This window comes from Simochromis diagramma, unplaced genomic scaffold (assembly GCF_900408965.1).
Source record: "Simochromis diagramma unplaced genomic scaffold, fSimDia1.1 OVJJ01000026.1, whole genome shotgun sequence".
Lineage (NCBI taxonomy): Eukaryota > Metazoa > Chordata > Actinopteri > Cichliformes > Cichlidae > Simochromis > Simochromis diagramma.
Window position 1 is genome coordinate 454074 of NW_024386985.1, and position 20993 is coordinate 475066.

General features: G+C 39.4%; 1 pseudogene; it reads right to left on the reverse strand.

Moving 5' to 3' along the window:
• The window catches only part of LOC120738622, a 20882-nt pseudogene extending 3228 nt beyond the window's left edge, over positions 1-17654 (reverse strand).
• Positions 17655-20993: the final 3339 nt, after the last annotated feature.

Below are 20993 nucleotides of genomic sequence, written 5' to 3' on the forward strand. Positions count from 1 at the left end.
GGCCCCATTCATTCTGTCCTTAACACGGATCAGTCGTCCTGTCCCCTTGGCAGAAAAAACAGCCCCATAGCATGATGTTTCCACCCCCATGCTTCACAGTAGGTATGGTGTTCTTGGGATGCAACTCAGTATTCTTCTTCCTCCAAACACGACGAGTGAGTTTATACCAAAAAAGTTCTACTTTGGTTTCATCTGACCACATGACATTCTCCCAATCCTCTGCTGTATCATCCATGTGCTCTCTGGCAAACTTCAGACGGGCCTGGACATGCACTGGCTTCAGCAGCGGAACACGTCTGGCACTGCGGGATTTGATTCCCTGCCGTTGTAGTGTGTACTGATGGTGACCTTTGTTACTTTGGTCCCAGCTCTCTGCAGGTCATTCACCAGGTCCCCCCGTGTGGTTCTGGGATCTTTGCTCACCGTTCTCATGATCATTTTGACCCCACGGGATGAGATCTTGCGTGGAGCCCCAGATCGAGGGAGATTATCAGTGGTCTTGTATGTCTTCCATTTTCTGATGATTGCTCCCACAGTTGATTTTTTCACACCAAGCTGCTTGCCTATTGTAGATTCACTCTTCCCAGTCTGGTGCAGGTCTACAATACTTTTCCTGGTGTCCTCCGAAAGCTCTTTGGTCTTGGCCATGGCGGAGTTTGGAGTCTGACTGTTTGCGGCTGTGGACAGGTGTCTTTTATACAGATGATGAGTTCAAACAGGTGCCATTCATACAGGTAACGAGTGGGGGACAGAAAAGCTTCTTACAGAAGACGTTACAGGTCTGTGAGAGCCAGAGATTTTCCTTGTTTGAGGTGACCAAATACTTATTTTCCACCCTAATTTACGAATAAATTCTTTACAAATCCTACCATGTGAATTCATGGATTTTTTTTCACATTCTGTCTCTCACAGTTGAAGTGTACCTCTGGTGCAAATTACTGACCTCTGTCATCATTTTAGGTGGGGGAACTTGCACAATCGGTGGCTGACTAAATACTTTTTTGCCCCACTGTATATAGTTAAGTTATATAATTATTTGATATTTTAGTGGAAATCCCAAAACAAAATAGAAAGTATTTTCAAATCAATATAATAAAACCTTTCTTCTTTCTTCTTATTAGTTATTATAACCCACTAAACACTGGACATAGGACAGACATGCAGATCCCATTGGGTCCATTCTGGACATCATACGACGTCCAAACTAGGTCCACAATTTGGACTTCCAACCACAACCCAACCTGAAGGTCAATATGACATTCACCTTTTGAAATTTGGACTTGGCAATTTTTTATAGGTCATGTGAACATCTATAACAAGTGCAGGGAATATACACAATTAATAACATAACCCGGATTTTAAAAATGCATAAATAGTAAAAAATAAGTAATGTCTAAGATTATGAATAGCAAAGAGACAAATTCATTTATTCAATTTCTTTATTTTATTAAAAAGTCAAAATTCATGTAAAATGAGTAAAAACATATGTGCATTGTTTAATATAAGCCAAAAGCCAAGCAACATATTTAAGTTATCTAAGTGATTTATATGTCATCTTTAACCTAAGAAGCAAAAGACCGTGGCAGATCTGAAAACGCCAGGAGTCGATTTTCTCGCCGGCTCTAGTGGGCCTTGACCTCCTGATCAGCTATCGAGCTGGTGAATAACAGGTGTCTCCGAAAACATCAGAGCAGTTTTGCCAATATGTGATGTCTTGATAAATCGAACAGATATTTGAAGTTTACACAGCTACATCTTCATCTTTCGGCTGAGGACCAGGTGGAGTGCCCAACCCGGGTCAGGGACAAGTTCCTGCCCCAAGTGGAGGAGTTCAAGTATCTTGGGGTATTGTTTATGAGTGATGGGAGAAGGGAGCGGGAAATCGACAGACAGATTAGTGCTGCGGCCGCAGTGGTGCAAACGCTGTACCGGTCTGTTGTGGTGAAGCGAGAGCTGAGTGTAAAAGCGAAGTTCTCAATTTATCGGTCAATCTACATCCCTGCCCTCACCTATGGTTATGAGCTGTGGGTAGCGACCGAAAGATCAAGATCACGGATACTAGCGGCGGAAATGGGCTTCCTCTGAAGGTTAGCTGGCATCTCCCTTAGAGATAGGGTGAGAAGTTCGGCCAATCAGGAGAAAAAGCAGGACCAGGATCAGTAGAGCCACTGCTCCTTCACATTGAAAGGAGCCAGTTGAGGTGGTTTAGGCATGTGACAAGGATGCCTCCTGGGTGCCTCCTGGGTGAGGTGTTCTGGGCATGACCCACCGGAGGAGGCCCAGGGGCAGACTCAGGACACGCTGGAGAGATTATATCTCTCGACTGGCCTGGGAATGTCTGGGTGTTCCCCCGCACAAGCTGGAGGAGGTGGCTGGTGAGAGGGAGGTCTGGGCTTCTCTGCTTGGGCTGCTGCCCCCACAACCCGGCAGCAGAAAATGGATGGATGGATGGATATTCTCATCTTAAAATATCTTAAAAGTTCATTTTGTGACCCAGAAAGAGTAATAATACAGCTAAGTAGCTGACACCATATTCGGAACTGGCTGAGCCGTGCTATGAATTCTGAAATAGGTTGGGCCACAAACCTGACCCATCCTTCAAATCGGGGAAATGAAGGAGGTGTTTGTCAGCGCAAACGCATTTGTTGAGCATTTTTTTGCCCTTTTACTGAAAAGACTTTAGTTTGGAGATCTTATTGGATTGCTAAATTCTCAAGTATTAGCATAGGCCTGCAAAGTAGGATGTATTTGTGCCAGCTTTATGTTTAGTTTTTAGGTCAGTAATTGTTTCTATTACCAGTGGTCTACACTGTATGTGGGGATTCATTGTACAGTTACTATATTGCTGTTTTTCGGTTAGCCCGAATATTAAAACATGCCATTTTATTATTTTGGCTAATTAAAGGACTGTTGCTAAGATCTACTTTACATTGTGTATGGTGTAATTTACTGCACTGTTAGTCACTACTGTTCATTTTCGTGGGTAATACTACTTTTACAAATCAGACAAGTAAGTTAACCCAGAGCCCACTTACTTAATAGCATTGCGTAATAAGGCCAAAATAAGTATAATATTGCTTAAAAATATCAAAATTGTTTTCAACAGGATACATATGAATACAGATTATATATGAACAAATACTATTTATTATGTATTATCCTATTGATTTGTTCAGTACGTATTTCTTATTTTATTTTTTATTTTGCATTTTCCTGCTATTGTTTGTTGAAATATTAAAGACATAAAGAGATTCAGTAGACATCAGGTCTTTGGGTCCTTGTGCTGCTAAAGAGGAAAAGGAACGCAAATTAGCCATGTGATGTAGGTTAAGGGGCTATCTGATTAGTTGAGATAGTATGCTTTGCCTTGCACTGCTGTGGAGAGCTTTTAAAGAAGTGTATGTACTGGATGTAGCCCGGATAGGAATTCCGCAGTAAGTACTTATAATTCCTATGGACTTTTGTGCAAAACTCAAACACAGCAATGGCGGAGAAGAGCAGCTAAAAAGTTTTAAATATTATTGTTTCTGTGACACAAAATAAACTATTAAGATATTTTCAGATGAGAATGTAGCTGTGTAAACCTATAATATCTGCTCGATTTATCATATTTGCAAAAGTGCTCTGATATTTTTGGAGAGATCTGTTAGCCCACCAGCTCAATGGCTGACTGGAAGGTCAAGGCTCATTAGAGCTAGCGAGAACAGCGGACTCCCGGCACGTCGCTTGACTGTCTACTAAAAGTAAAAATAAAAGCGTTCTAACATCTCACCTGTTTGTTATTATTCGAGCATACATGTATAGTATTTTTCTTAATAGAGAGATTAAGCTGTCTTTCTGTCATGCCGTGATTGTACTTAACTGTATATAGCCTATTAGACATTATAAAACAAAACATATGTAATAGCAAATTTTGCCAAACTGCTTAAAATACCTTTTTAAACTTTTTTTCTTAAAGAAATCTACTAAAAATTGCTAGGTGGCAATTTTTTACATCATGTGTAATTTCCATTCCAAATATTAATCACAGTTAAATTGACGGGAGATGGCAGTAAAACTCTGGAGCTGAGATATCACCAGCTACACTGCCGTTCCAATTGTAGAATGATTGCGCTGCGTTCTGGGGAAGTCTGGACTTCCGTCTAATTTTACAAAGTACAGACTAGCAAGAACACGAGTACAGACTTGCATACTTGAGTACTTAGACACCGCCTGTGTTTCCGTCTGTGTTTTCCAGCTGACAAACTGGCCTGTAATGAGTGTGAATGTCAGTGTGCCGGGGGCCTATATGTGAGTATAGCGCATTTAGTATATTTACATAGCGTATTTCTGATAAGGTATCAGTGAGTTAACCACTAAGACTTAATATCATTTTAAAGGGTATTCAAAGAGTATATTTCATTTACTGAATGAAACTGTAATATCATTTGAGTTAAAAAAATGTGTTTTTGTACATTGTCTGTCCTACCCTTATGTTCAGTAAATGTTCAGTTTCTGTGCTAAAGAGTGGTCTGGGGTCAATTCTTTCTTTAATGTTTATGCAGGGGTTTACTGTTAGTATCCCTGATTTCTGTCCATACGACAACCATTTGTGGGATCTGTGCTATAAAGAACCCAACACCCCAACTAGGAAGTCGAAACTGAGGCAAGCGGGGTTAGACTCAGTAATAAAGAGTGGGTTGCTACATGTACAAGGACTTCAGACCTTAAACAAGAGCAATAACTACAAAAATCTGAGACCAAGTCTATCAAAATGTCATGCATGGATATATGAAGAATGAAGAGGCACTGCATCGTATATAAAATGAAATAACTTGGGGAAGACTACTACATTTATTGTGGTAAACCACACAGGTTTAAAGCTGTTTTGTGGGAGGAGCAGAGGCTGGTCTGGTGTTGGGGAAGTCAAACCCATGGTCGGAACTGCTTCAGTAATGCCTACCATGAGTCTTATTTTTAATTAATTGAAAAAATCCCAAAAAAAAATGTCTTATGAAATATTTACACAAAAGTGTTAGTGGGGAAAAAAGAAAGTGAAAAAAAAGTTTGAGAGAACTGTTAACAATAGGTCACCTGTAATAAATGTGTTACAGTCTTATGAAACATTCCATCAGTTTTTCATTGCGCATAATGCAGGGGAAAGGTTAGAATAACAATTAAGTAACTTTATTATGTTTAGGTTTTTTCCTACTTTCTAACGAAAATATACTTTCTGCATTAATATGACTTAGAACTATATTTGGGCAGGATTTATTTTCTCCTTCAAACCATGGGTGTTTTTTGAGATAATTCTCTCTCTCTCTCTTTTTTGAGTCACTGAAGTTCACCCAGGTGTCCTATCTTCCTGTTATGATGAAGTCAGGCTCAAAATTCTCTTTTTTTTTTTTTGACAAAAATAGTAAATCTGAGCAAATATTTAGGAATATGTTGCTAATAATTGTGTAATGAATAATCAATACTGCAAGAACCTTCAGAATACTGTCAGAAATTGGGATTTTATGTTTAGTGGACAGAAGTGCCTCTGAAATAAAGACTTCTGTTTTTAAGAAAGAATAAAAATCTCAATTTTAAGAAATGTAACATTATGTTGTATAAATTAAAATTAAACAGTGAATAAATATCACCAATAACCTCCTATACTGATTATTTCTATGAAGACATTTCTATAATGTTTCCCAAAATTCTATATCATTAATGCCCATAAGAACCTTAAACATGTCATTTGGAAGTTTTTGTCCTACCAGCATGAAAGGATATTGGTATGTCATAGACACAAAATGGCTATATATATGTAAGTTTATCAGTTCATAAAGTAATTTTCTAAAAAGAAACGATAACAAAAACAAACGTGACTATAAAAAATGTTATGACTGTTTTTTCAGAGTATAATCATCCACTCAAAGGTAAATAAAGGTCACTTAACAATTGATAAGCTTAGCTGTTTGTGCAACAATATAGATTTTAAATGACAGTGTATGAACATTTTTGAATCCTGACCTGAGAGTTTTAAGTCTACATTGTGGAGTCTCCACTGCGCCAGACAGAAGCTTCACGCCTGAATCGTGCACATTGTTGTTACTCAGGTCCAGCTCTCTCAGACTAGAGGACCGGGAGCTAAGAAACGAGGACAGAGCTTCATAGCTTCTCTCTGAGAGGTTACAGGTGCTCAGTCTGAAAATTAATCAGAACATAAATAATATGTGTCATATATTTAATCACTTTTTTTTCAGTAATACTTCAGGAAACAACATAAGATGCAACAACAATGGATGGACTTTAATTGGTTAATTTTGAGAAACACAAATATCTCTTGATCTGACCTCACGACTAGTCAGCTTGCAGTTCAGATTCTGCAGTCCAGCAGAAAAGACTGTCAGAGCTTCTCAATGAGAGATTACAAAGACTCAGTCTGAAAATTAAAGCATGAACAATGAAACAACACTCGTTTAAACTGTAATCAGGGTTCAGTAAGGAGCTACTTACTACTACATTTAGCGCTATTTACTTGCAGTGTGTTTTAAAGAATCCTTATCATCTGAGGTTAAACAGGTTAAAAATGTGACAGTTTCACTTAAAAACTAATTTAAAAACAACAATTGATAAAGCTGACATTTATGGGCTAAATTTTTAACTGTTTAATTTTGTCAGCTGAAAAAAAAGACCAAAGAAAAAAAATGAATATACTTGATCTGACCTCAGAGTTCTCAGTTTACAATGTGGACTCTCCACTGCTTCAGACAGAAGCTTCACTCCGGAATCCTCCATGCTATTGTTACTCAGGTCCAGCTCTCTCAGGCTTGAGGACTGGGAGGTGAGAACTGAGGACAGAGCTCTACAGCTTCTCTCTGAAGTTCACAGATGCTCAGCCTACAAAAAATAAGAAAAATACAGAAAGATTATATTTATGGCATTTGTTCAACCTAGACAATAAAACTAATATTGGAGTCCACTAGAAGTTATGGTTAACTAGAAATCTCTTAAGTCATAAATGAAGGAAACTATTTAAATTTCCTTAAAATCCTAATTACACTTCTGTATTTGCATATAAATAAGTACAGGCTGTTCAGTGCGCAGGGTCTTTTAGGAGATCCATCTGTGGTGATCTGAATTAGGCTCTCCTGCTCAGACGCTGATGACGAAGTAGGCACGGAGGTGAATGGGAGATGTATCCAATCATTTAACCCGCCCGTCTATGAGAAGTATCAGCATAACTGTGCCACCAGCTCCTGAAGGTGCATGTTACAGTCATGCTTTACACTGTTTGATAATGTGTGCTTCTGTGTTGATTTTGACCATGCAGTTCTTCCAAAGGTTTAACTTCTTTATCATGGCCACAACTTTATCATAAACAATGAATATGGTTGTAGAAACGCCTTGTAATCCGAGAGTGAGTTCGTTCAGACGGGAAAAGATATCACAGAGATGAGCCAGGCACGTAAGGTACTCTACATCATGGAAGTGTTCAGACAGCTCAAAGGGATGGTTACTGAAGAAAACTTTACGTTCTTCCCTCAGCTCAAAGAAACAGGGCAGCACTTTCCCTCTTGAGAACAAGCAAACCTCTGTGTGGAGTAATACAGTCTCAGGCACGCTGCCCATCTCACTGCACAATGCAGCAAATAAGTGGGAGTTCAAAAAGTTAACAATTTTTACAGTGGTGTCCAAGACATGTTTCAGACGGACAGGTATTCCCTTTGCAGCAAGAGCCTCTCTGGATGCTGCAGTGTACCCAAGAAGCATCTGGCGCTACTGCCTGCACACACAAACCACACCTCTGTGTCTCCCAGTCATGGCCCGTGCACCATCAGTGCAGATGCCAACACATCTGTCCCACACGAGTCCATGTGTGATCATAAATGTGTCCAGCTTTTGAAAAATATCTACTGCAGTTGCCCTTTCTTCAAGTGGTTTACAGACCAGCATGTTCTCCTTGACAGTTCCTTCCTGAATGTTGTGCAAATATACAAGGAGCCACATCCGTAGACTCATTCAGTTGTATTGCGTAAAATTCACTGTGGCGTATGTGCTGAAGTAGCTGCGTAAAACATTTTCTGAAGTTGCATTGATGAGACAGCATTGTTTGATGATGGAATGGACTGTATTGTCTTTTTTTGCCTTTTCCCCCAACATTCTCACTGCCATATCTAAAGCAGCAGGGAGAATGCGGTCCCTCCACAATAGTGTGGGTTTGTTGTTTTTAGCCACTCTAAAACTGACCATATAAGATGCTTGTGGTCTGTTTTTATTCATAGGATCTGGCACTCGAATGCAGCTTTTACTTGTTGAAAGTGATTTTAGCTGTCGCTCAAAATATTCTCATTGTTTATTTTCAAATGGGGATGATTTGTCTCTAAATGTCTGTGCAATACTGAAGGTTTCATTGAGTTGTGAAACAATACTTGCACAATTATCACATTATGGCTGGGAAAATCCCCAGTATTTATACATGTGAACATCAGTCAAATATAATTGTCATCATATTTGCTCTTCTTTGTGTTACAGTCAGAGGTGACATGCTTTCTCCCACTTTGAGGCTCCACATCAGACCCTTCATTACTTTCCACATGACTGTCTCCATCTATGCTAGATACTTGGCTAGTAACCACAGATACATCTATGCTGGCATCCCAATCTGACAGCACAGATTGGGAGGTGATTGTTGAACAATCACCTGCGCGGTCACTGGCAAATGCATCTTCAGATATGAGCTGATTGGTGGTAGTGGCCGCTGTTTTGGTGGCAGAGCATTTTTTTCTGGTTAACCATTTGCCCATTTCTTCAACAGTGCAACTTCAACAGTCAAGCGTCAGTCAATTGGGGAAGTCGCACCCATGTATTTTGTCAGGGCAATTGTTTTGCTAAACACCAGAGGGTGGTATATACACATGTATGTAATAGCCACATTAAACTGTATTAGTGCAAATTTAGGCTTTTTGAATTGTAATTACCCTGTCCCACGTATCACCTATAGCCTCTCCCATACCCCCAAGGGTAGGCGTACCCTAGTTTAGAAACCAGCGCAATAAAGAATAATAATATAGAAAAAAGTTAACTCCCATATTGAACTGAGCAGTGCACTAATGCAGAGAAATTACTTTTAGAACACCAGAGATGAAATGAATGATAACTGAAGAGTAAACAGTAACAGAACACCGGACTGGTCCATGAGTTTTGGTACAAAGAAAACAGTTCTGGAAGGTACTTTGATAAGTGATAAACCCACAGATGTCTCAGAAATGCTGATAATTTCTGCTGCTCTGACAATTCAAAAGGATCATATGCTTGAGATGATCATTCATTTAAATTTTTTAAGGTTTTTTAATGTATCAGTACCCATCACAATGTTTATATTTCTTAAATTGCTCACTTGATTGTTTTTTTGTTAAGTAGAATCAATATTTCAAAAATAAAAGGATGAGTACATTTTTACTTACAGAGCTTTGTTGGAGGCTTTGATCACCGGTAGGAGTTTTAGAAGAGCCTCCTCTGAAGCAGAGTATTTCTTCAGGTCAAACACATCCAGATCTTTTTCTGATGACAGTAAAATAAAGACCAGAGCTGACCACTGAGCAGGAGAAAGTTTCTCTGTGGAGAGACTTCCTGATGTCAGGCACTGTTGGATCTCCTCCACTAGAGAACGATCATTCAGTTCATTCAGACAGTGGAACAGATTGATGCTTTTCTCTGCAGACAGATTCTCACTGAGCTTCTTCTTGATGTACTGGACTGTTTCCTGATTGCTCTGTGAGTTTCTTCCTGTCTGTGTGAGCATTCCTCGTAGGAGAATCTGACTGTTCTGTAGTGAAAGACCCAGAAGGAAGCGGAGGAACAAGTCCAGGTGTCCATTTGGACTCTGTAAGGCCTTGTCCACAGCACTCTGGTGGAAGTGCTTAAGTGTAGATTGTCCCGTTTCAGACTTCTGGGAGGTTGTTTGTTCTTCCAGCACATTAATTCCAGAGTTGATGAAGGTCAGATGGACATGAAGAGCAGCCAGAAACTCCTGAACACTCAGATGGATAAAGCAGAACACCTTGTCCTGGTAGAGTCCACTCTCCTCTTTAAAGATCTGTGTGAACACTCCTGAGTACACTGAGGCTGCTCTGATATCAATGCCACACTCTGTCAGGTCTGATTCATAGAAGATCAGCTTTCCTTTCTGCAGCTGATCAAAAGCCAGTTTTCCCAGAGAATCAATCATCTTCCTGCTCTCTGGACTCCAGTGTGGATCTGTCTCAGCTCCTTCATCATACTTGACCTTCTTCACTTTGGCTTGAACCACCAGGAAGTGGATGTACATCTCAGTCAGGGTCTTGGGCAGCTGTCCTCCCCTTCTGGTTCTCAGCACATCCTCCAGAACTGTAGCAGTGATCCAGCAGAAGACTGGGATGTGGCACATGATGTGGAGACTTCGTGATGTCTTGATGTGGGAGATGATCCTGTTGGCCTGCTCCTCATCTCTGAATCTCTTCCTGAAGTACTCCTCCTTCTGTGGGTCAGTGAATCCTCTGACCTCTGTTACCATGGAAACACAGTCAGGAGGGATTGATTAGCTGCTGCAGGTCGTGTGGTTATCCAGAGGCGAGCAGAGGGAAGCAGTTTCCCCCTGATGAGATTTATCAGCAGCACATCCACTGAGGTGGACTTTCTAGGGTCAGTTAGGATTGTAGTTTTGTGGAAGTCCAGAGGAAGTCGACACTCATCCAGACCATCAAAGATGAACACAACCTGGAGGTCTTCAATGCTGCTGATTCCTGCTTCTTTGGTTTCAGGAAAGAAGTAATGAACAAGTTCCACCAAGCTGAACTTTTCCTCTTTCAGCACATTCAGCTCTCTGAAAGTGAATGGAAATATGAACTGGATGTCCTGGTTGGCTTTGTCTTCAGCCCAGTCCAGAGTGAACTTCTGTGTTAAGACTGTTTTCCCAATGCCAGCCACTCCATTTGTCAGCACTGTTCTGATTGGTTCATCTCTTCCAGGTGAATCTTTAAACATGTCTTCTTGTCTGACTCTGGTTTCTGGTCTTTCTGATTTCCTGGATGCGGTTTCAATCTGTCTGACCTCATGTTCATCACTGATCTCTGCAGTCACTCCCTCTGTGATGTAGAGCTTTGTGTAGATCTTATTCAGAAGGGTTGGGTTTCCTGCTTTAGCGATCCCCTCAAACACACACTGGAACTTCTTCTTCAACTTAGATTTAAGCCGAGGCTGACAACTTTGAAGAGCCTCTAAATAAATCATTAAGATAAGATAAGATAAGACTTTATTGATCCCACAACGGGGAAATTTTTGCGTCAATAGCAAGAAAAAAAACAGTCTGTTTATTTCTTAGTCTTCTTTTTTTGTTTTGCATTTTTACATATTTTTTCTTCAAATGTACTTAGATCTCAAATTACAATACTGAAGAAATGTTATTAATTATAAGTGCACCATCCTGCTATTAAAGTGAAAAGAAAATTGTTTCAGTTACATTAGTACTAAACCAAAAAGCTTGGATGCTGGACATTGTCTACATTCTAATGTTTATTCATATTTCTTGTAGTTTTTTTCACTTCAGGGTATCTGACTCGAGGAGAGACAGGAGGTAGTATTTTGCCTGTTAACAGCATGATGAGGAAGTGGGAGAGAACCAAACAGCTGCTGATGTTGTTTATATTCAGCAGTGAATGATTTAGTCTATCTTCTTGGACATAAGCAGATGGATATTAGCCATCACATAACAATCATATATTTACCAGCATTCCCTTTAACAAGTTTTAGGTCATTTTATTATATTATCAAATCTGTGTCTTTTAGTGATTGTACACAGGGCAAGAGCATGGTGACGACTGATCACTCATACCAACATTTACCATCTTTGTGTTTGGTTTTTAAACAGGCTTCTGTGATGAAGGATGGGCAAAGATATCACTTTGGCAAAGGTGAAGAGGTGCCTTTTTCTTCAAATCTTTTCCTCTTTCTTTTTGATCAAGTGTGTACTTCCACTGACATTTTAACGAATGGTCTCAAAGAGTTACTTAAATTACTTTTCCTCTTGTTTGGATTGTTGTGTTATTTGTGCTTCTTCAATCTTGATGTCATGAAAAATACATCTGGCTTCATTCACTGAGTGATGCTCAGCTTGAGATACAACAAATCATCACCAAACCAAAGAAGCTCCTGTTCTGTTATAATTTAAATAAATGGAACTTCTGCAAAGTCACACTAAAGGTTTTTAAACCTACATATGTAAAATAAAAAATTGGCTTTGTGGCTTGTGTAACCAATGGGAACATTTACAAACTAAACAGGTTTTCAACTCTGGACTTCTCCAAATTTTGTCACTAAAAATACCACTGAACTTTCATGCTGTCTTTCAACTGCTACCTACACTGTTTAAAATAAACATCTGAGGGGAATTCAATATTTCACATTAAATTCCTGCCGTAAACTCAAAAAGGGATTATGCATACTGTGACTCTTAGAAGACTGGAATATTTTTCCTTCATGGGTTTCTGAAGCACTCAAGAAGTCACACAAGTGACACTAGTTTTTTTTGTTTTGTTTTTTTGTTTTAAGGCAATTAGTTTTCACGGTTTTAACAACCAAATAAGATTACTGTTCACATAAATAGAGCTAAGAAAAATCTATGTTAAAAAAATAATTACGAGCAGTCTATTTTAAGTTAAACGCTTATGTGATATAATTTCTCTCAAGTGTAATACTTTAGTTTACTACTCTGTAAGTACAACACACTTAAAACCCTTGGTTAGTACAACATACTTCTTATTCCACCTCATTACTTTTCAGGGAATTGTTTTCAGGATGTCTCTAAGAGATTTTTTTATTCTCCAGTAGTTTGTAGTTTGTGCATGTGATGATTGTGGTCACAGTAGTCTTGCAGGCAAGGATTTCAGAGGTAATTGCAGGGTTTATTCTGCTACCAATACATCTTCACTCCTCATGGCCGTTTGGGAAAGTTTTTTTTTTTTTTCCCATTGTGAGTAGCCCTTTAATAAATCCAAATGTATGTTGTGGAATGAAGTTCCCACTTTCTGCTTTTCATTATATTAAATTCTGAGGTTTTACACTTCACATCTCAACAAACTACAGAGAAAAGTGGACTCACCTTGTTGAGCAGATGGATCAGAGTATAAACGCAGCTGAGAGAAAAGGGAGAGATCTATAGTCTGAAGATGTCTGACCATTATCCTGCTGGCTTTGTCCCCTTTCTTCCTCACTGTATCAATGAAGCAACGTGCCTTATCTGCTCTGACTGGGTTCCCTTCCAGTATTGATTCTTTCTCCAATTCATTTAAGACACCATCACTTACAAGGGCCTCAAGGAGCTGTTTAAGGATTTCTGTTGACACCCTCCAAACAAAAGCTGACCGCACCCTGGCAAGCTCCTCTTCTACAAGAAAAAGGAAGAGACATAAACATGTATCCCCCTCAAACATTGATGACAAGGAGATCATTTTGAGTGAAGTTGCTTTCTTTTCCAAGCCCCTTAGACTGACAGTTGTCATGTTATGAAAATGTGCCAAAGAAAGATTAAGACATGTTGCAACAGATTTGAATTCATGACCATTTTTAAAGACAGTATATAGATAACTATGTGCAAGTGCTCTGACATTTTTTTTCCCCCAATAAGCATTACAAACAGGCAAAGGATTGTGCCTCATCTCTTTACATCCATACAGCTCATCAGACAAACCATTGATCTCCTACCTGCTGTAGAAGCTGCATTAGTTGGTGGTTCTTCTACAGGTTCTCTCATCATCTTTCTATGAAAACATGAGAAGATGATTTTAACAGAAGAAACTGTGAACACAGTCATGTGTCACATTATTTTATTGATATTAAGGTTTTAGTGTCTCGGCCACATACATCCAAAACTGACCTGTTTGAAATAAAACATCAATGACATGTGAATGTGGTGGTAACCACATGATAATAAGGTAATAAAGGTTGATGTTTTTACTTTTTCAGGTATTAGTTCAGTGTAATAATAAAAAAAATCTGACCTTACAAACCACAAATGCATCCTTATCCTCATCCTTAACTTATACTGTCAGTCTTCAGTTTTATACCCAAACTGGGTATAGGAGTGTGATCCTCCTACAGTAATATATATATATATATATATATATATATATATATATATATATATATAGAAACACCCAGCATGCCCCTGCGGGCGGTTTATCCTTCAAGCTCGGGTCCTCTACCAGAGGCCTGGGAGCTTGAGGGTCCTGCGCAGTATCTTAGCTGTTCCCAGGACTGCGCTCTTCTGGACAGAGATCTCCGATGTTATTCCCGGGATCTGCTGGAGCCACTCGCCTAGCTTGGGAGTCACCGCACCTAGTGCTCCGATTACCACGGGGACCACCGTTACCTTCACCCTCCACATCCTCTCGAGCTCTTCTCTGAGCCCTTGGTATTTCTCCAGCTTCTCGTGTTCCTTCTTCCTGATATTGCTGTCATTCGGAACCGCTACATCGATCACTACGGCCGTCTTCTTCTGTTTGTCTACCACCACTATGTCCGGTTGGTTAGCCACCACCATTTTGTCCGTCTGTATCTGGAAGTCCCACAGGATCAGTGGGGCAAAAAAGTATTTAGTCAGCCACCAATTGTGCAAGTTCCCCCACCTAAAATGATGACAGAGGTCAGTAATTTGCACCAGAGGTACACTTCAACTGTGAGAGACAGAATGTGAAAAAAAAATCCATGAATCCACATGGTAGGATTTGTAAAGAATTTATTCGTAAATTAGGGTGGAAAATAAGTATTTGGTCAATAACAAAAATACAACTCAATACTTTGTAACATAACCTTTGTTGGCAATAACAGAGGTCAAACGTTTACTATAGGTCTTTACCAGGTTTGCACACACAGTAGCTGGTATTTTGGCCCATTCCTCCATGCAGATCTTCTCGGGAGCAGTGATGTTTTGGGGCTGTCGCCGAGCAACACGGACTTTTAACTCCCGCCACAGATTTTCTATGGGGTTGAGGTCTGGAGACTGGCTAGGCCACTCCAGGACTTTCAAATGCTTCTTACGGAGCCACTCCTTTGTTGCCCGGGCGGTGTGTTTTGGATCATTGTCATGTTGGAAGACCCAGCCTCGTTTCATCTTCAAAGTTCTCACTGATGGAAGGAGGTTTTGGCTCAAAATCTCACGATACATGGCCCCATTCATTCTGTCCTTAACACGGATCAGTCGTCCTGTCCCCTTGGCAGAAAAACAGCCCCATAGCATGATGTTTCCACCCCCATGCTTCACAGTAGGTATGGTGTTCTTGGGATGCAGCTCAGTATTCTTCTTCCTCCAAACACGACGAGTTGAGTTTATACCAAAAAGTTCTACTTTGGTTTCATCTGACCACATGACATTCTCCCAATCCTCTGCTGTATCATCCATGTGCTCTCTGGCAAACTTCAGATGGGCCTGGACATGCACTGGCTTCAGCAGCGGAACACGTCTGGCACTGCGGGATTTGATTCCCTGCCGTTGTAGTGTGTTACTGATGGTGACCTTTGTTACTTTGGTCCCAGCTCTCTGCAGGTCATTCACCAGGTCCCCCCGTGTGGTTCTGGGATCTTTGCTCACCGTTCTCATGATCATTTTGACCCCACGGGATGAGATCTTGCGTGGAGCCCCAGATCGAGGGAGATTATCAGTGGTCTTGTATGTCTTCCATTTTCTGATGATTGCTCCCACAGTTGATTTTTTCACACCAAGCTGCTTGCCTATTGTAGATTCACTCTTCCCAGTCTGGTGCAGGTCTACAATACTTTTCCTGGTGTCCTTCGAAAGCTCTTTGGTCTTGGCCATGGCGGAGTTTGGAGTCTGACTGTTTGAGGCTGTGGACAGGTGTCTTTTATACAGATGATTAGTTCAAACAGGTGCCATTCATACAGGTAACGAGTGGGGGACAGAAAAGCTTCTTACAGAGGACGTTACAGGTCTGTGAGAGCCAGAGATTTTCCTTGTTTGAGGTGACCAAATACTTATTTTCTACCCTGATTTACGAATAAATTCTTTACAAATCCTACCATGTGAATTCCTGGATTTTTTTTTCACATTCTGTCTCTCACAGTTGAAGTGTACCTCTGGTGCAAATTACTGACCTCTGTCATCATTTTAAGTGGGGGAACTTGCACAATCGGTGGCTGACTAAATACTTTTTTGCCCCACTGTATATATATATATATATATACATACACATATATATATACACACACATATATATACATACATACACATATATAGACATATATATATATATACACACATATATATACATATATATAAATAAAATTAAGAATATTTAGCCAAAAGTTTATTAACTTTGCTGCAATTCTGAACAAGCAGCAGCGCGGTGACATACACTGTCCTTTAGTGCTGGAGCAGCAGGAACACCAGTTAATTTGAAATCTCTTTGTCTCTCTAAAACAAAGTGACAGCAGACTGAGTCAAAGAAAAAAATGTTATTTAAACACCAAGGATCAGCAGAGTTAACGTGTTGGAGATTTGGACGTTCCAGTTCATTCAAATGCGGCTGCAATCAGAGAAACAGATGCAGAGACAGAGAAACATCATGTGACTGAACAAGAGTTCAGCCTTCTGGTTCAAACTCTGTACAGACACAAGAGACAGCAGCACCAAGTGATGATTTCAATGACCTTGTTTCTGTTAAACACAGTTATAGTTTTAACAGGATGTTTTACTGAAGTTGTTTGAAAACACATGTTTGGTATTATTACTATTACCTGGTTAGTACTTTTTTTCTGTGTTGTGTGTTGTAGTACAATCTGAACTTTTATTTGGGTCCAAAAATGTTGGACAGAAAGCAGAATCTCATCTAAACCAGATGTGCAAACCTACAGAGCCGAGAGCAAAGGTGTCTCTGCGCATCTGCCTGTGTTAGAAGAGGATATTATTGATATTAAGTTCATCAACTTCATGTTGTTACAGTCATGTGACTGTTAGTGGCTCAGAGAGCTGTAAAAAAAAAAAAAAAGGAAGTGTGGTGTCTAAGCGGTTGCTATGTTCTGATGTCACACAGACTAGGATGAGGTGGAGTATAAACCAGAGAAACCTCAGGCTGTTCTCTTCTTCCTGCTCAGGTGACAGGTCAAAGGTCATCTATGTGATAGATTTGATGTTTTAATTTCTAATCTTTCAAATATTTGTTTTGCTGGAACTTTTGCTTGAGTGGATGAAAACTGAAGTGGGTTCCTTCTGACCTCCTGAAAAGACGTATTTTCTTCTTTTTGTGTTCTGGTACTTTCTCAGCTCCAGAGGCATAGCATACAAGTGGATGAAAAGTTACCTGGATGACAGATATCAATATGTCGAAATCAATAATGTAAAATCTAATCAGTTGAAGGTAACTTGCGGTGTTCTCAGGGCTCTGTGCTGGGCCCTAAATTATCCATATCATATATAAATGACACATGTAGTGTTTCCAAACTGTTAAAATGTGTATTGTTTGCTGATGATACCACTTTGTATTTTGTTTGTCTTTGTTTCGAGCCCTATGTACATGAGCTGCATGCTAAAAGATCTTTTGTTAAAAGGGTTAGTGTAAAGCAGCGGTCCGTGAGTCGTTTGGTACCGGGCCGTGAGAGTTGAGGCTCAGGTGTGAAATGTATGGTTTTCAGGGTTTTTATCGGTTTTGTTATTTTGTTAGCGTTTTTATCATTAACTCTGTTTTCCTGGGTCTTTTCACGTGTGTTATGAATAAATCTTCTTTTTTTCGGTACCGGTACTAGTTTTATTTTGTTGTATTTATCCGCGACACCTTAAAGGCTGGTCCGTGAAAATATTGTCAGGCATAAACCGGTCCGTGGCGCAAAGAAGGTTGGGGACCGCTGGTGTAAAGCATAAGCTTCAGCCAATGCCTTTTGATTAGCCTTGTCTCATGCTTTCTTGCTTTGTGGTAATCTTTATTTTGTATTCACTGGGATATTTGAATGCTAATCAATAAATCAATCAATAAAAAATAATGACCGTGTTACTGTTACAGTTACAGTTTTAACAGGATGTTTTTTGTATTTGATTTATTGCACTGTAAAGGCCGAATCCTCTGAAATTAGCAGGCAAGCAAACTGATGGTCAGAGCTGTCACACTGATTTTTAAGTAGCATATCAGAAAAGGTTCCACCTTAACAGCTACAGGTAGCTGCCGTTTACATAGAAGAAAAACTGAACTGAACATATCTGTCCTTGATATTAGAATAATCCATCAGTCTATTTTAGTGCTTCTGCTCTGTTACACTGCGTTACATTGTTTCTACAAATTGCATTTCCTGTGTGTTGAATTAAAATCAAATTAAAAACAAAAATCACAGTGTCAATTCTTAAATAGATTTTTATTGCAGAACATCAGGAGCAGGAAGTGTGTTTTTTAGTGTGAAGACAAACCAAGTGTAAATGTGTGTGTTGGTGAGCTCACAGTCAGTGCGTTCCTCTTTTCTCTCAGTGGCCTCAGAAATAATAACGTTGTTAAACGACTTTCATTGAAAATATGAATTCAAATGGAGATAAAATTACATCATGAGGGAATATTTGCCACCCTGTCCATCAAAAAGACGATAAGGAGAAAGTGTGAGGCGACCTCTGGGTTGAAGTGAGTGCAGCAGTAAAAAAGGTGAAATACTCAAATAAAGCAGAAGAACTTAACGCTTTATTGACCAATGGCCAGCCGATGGGCCCATTTCACAAGCAGTCTTTAAACGACTGCAACTCTTCATTTATGCTAGAGAAAGGTTTCGAAAAGAAGAGAAGCTGCTCTTTACGGGGATATTTTGCGTATTACAGTAGCACAAAGCGTTCACAAGCTACAGCTGTCTGCACACAGAAATGTTCTGTTCTTTTGTATACTTCATCTGTTTGTATTTTGTACACTCGTTGTGTGTTCAATAAAGTTCATTTAAAAAAAAGTCTAAACAAAGAAGGAAAACTCAACTCCGCCTAGATTTTACCATGTGTGCTTCGCACTACTGTAACTCATCGACCATTTGAGGTAGAGAAAAAAATTCACATGGTTACTGAAAGAAGAGAGACTGAGTTTTACGGGGATATTTGGTGTATTACGGTACAACAATGCGTTCACAAGCTACAGCTGACTGGAGAAAGAAAAGTCAACACCGCTTAGTGGTGCGCTTAATGTGCGCTTCGCACTAATGTAACTCTTCGACTATTTGGGCTAGAGGGACATTTCAAACGGTTTCCGAAAGACGACAAGATGGGTTTTACGAAACGTTATGGTGCATCATTAGAAAGCAAGAGCAACGACGGTCAATAAAGGAGAGCAGAGAAGAAATGTACTGAAGGAACTTTCAGTGCTTTAAGTTACAGAAGCAGGTCAAACTTTTAAAGAACAAACTGCCTCTAATGTCTGAGAGAAAATATGAATTCAAACCTGCTGCTGGTCTGATTCCACTCTGCCTCATTGGTCCAGCTGTGAGTCCGGCAGATCTGTGCTGTTTGTGCTGAAGACAGTCGTCTGACACGGAGATCAGCAAAGAGAAGCGAAACAGGAAGAGCAGGAAGGGAGGTGCTTGTGGGGAACCAGGGAATAAGCAATATCAGAAATTCTCAATTTTGCAATTTAGAAACATGTAAGAATGTTTGTTGGAGGCTTTCTGTCCTGTTACTGAGCGAAGCATTAAAATTATGCTTCTATTGTAGTTTCTGTTGTAGTGACACTTTAAACTGGTTTGACTACAGATCAAAGAAACACTCAGTGTGTTAGTGAAAGTTGTTTTTAGCTGACCTTAAGGTTAAGGTTACTTTGTTTATACCCATAGCTAATTTGCTTTGCAGAAAAATGATAGCATTTGGCATCCCTTCACAAACACACATTCCTAGTTAAAACCTCACAAAAAACACATATATAGTACTTGAACAATATGAATCAAATAAAAAACACATCTTATTTAGTTCAGTGACAGCAACAGGGACAAAGCTGTTTTTATAACGCTTTGTCCTACATCTTGGAAATAGGAACCTCCCTCCTGGGGAAAGAAGCTGAAATTCACCCCGTACAGGATGGGAACCATTTTTAAGAATTGATTAAGCCATCTGTTGTATCTGTGTAGAGTACACAGCAAAATCTCCAGTGTTAATTCAACTCCTATAGTGTTAAAGTTAACACTTTTCCAGTGTTTATATAATTCTCACTGGTTTAGAGTTAAAGTAACACTTTGCAAAGTGTTATTATTTTAACTCCATTGTAGTGTTAAAAATATAACACCCATAGTGTTAAAATTTCACTCTGTATGGTGTGAAGTGTCTTCACTCAGAGTGTAACTACCTAACATTTATAGTGTTGTTTTAGGACACTGATAAGTGTTCACTTTTACACTGGCTTGGGTTAACTCTTTTCACTGAGGGTGTTACTACACAACAACTATGGTGTTATTTATGACACTTTTAAGTGTTTATTTTCACACTGGATTGTGTTGACTGTTTTCACTTAGAGTGTTATTCTGTAACTTTTACAGTGTTATTTTGGCACTTTAAAGTGACATATATGAGCTTTTAAATACTAGTCTGTATTAATTGTCTGAATACAAAAATGCATTAAAGTGCAATTACTGTATGACTACTGTGTTACATTCAGTGAAAATCCTTGTTAAGTCCCTTTACAGGATAAAAGGAGAAAACATAAAATTGGTCACATAAGCATTTTAATAAATATTAAATTCCAAGCACCATACAGCATACGTTCACAACAAAAATAATGGCACAATGTACAGACCATCATCATCACCATAAGCACTTTGCAAATCAAAGGGCTTGTATATTTCAATACAGTCTGCTTTAACAACATCTTTTTCATCCGTTTCAAACACTTTATAAGCATGGCAATGTTCACTGAAATTTTCAACCACAAGCTTCTGAACTATGAAGTAGGTGTGACTATTGACCAAAACTATTGTTTTTATTCTGCAAAACACCGGCATCTCATGTTCAGAACCACAACAAATGACCAATCCTG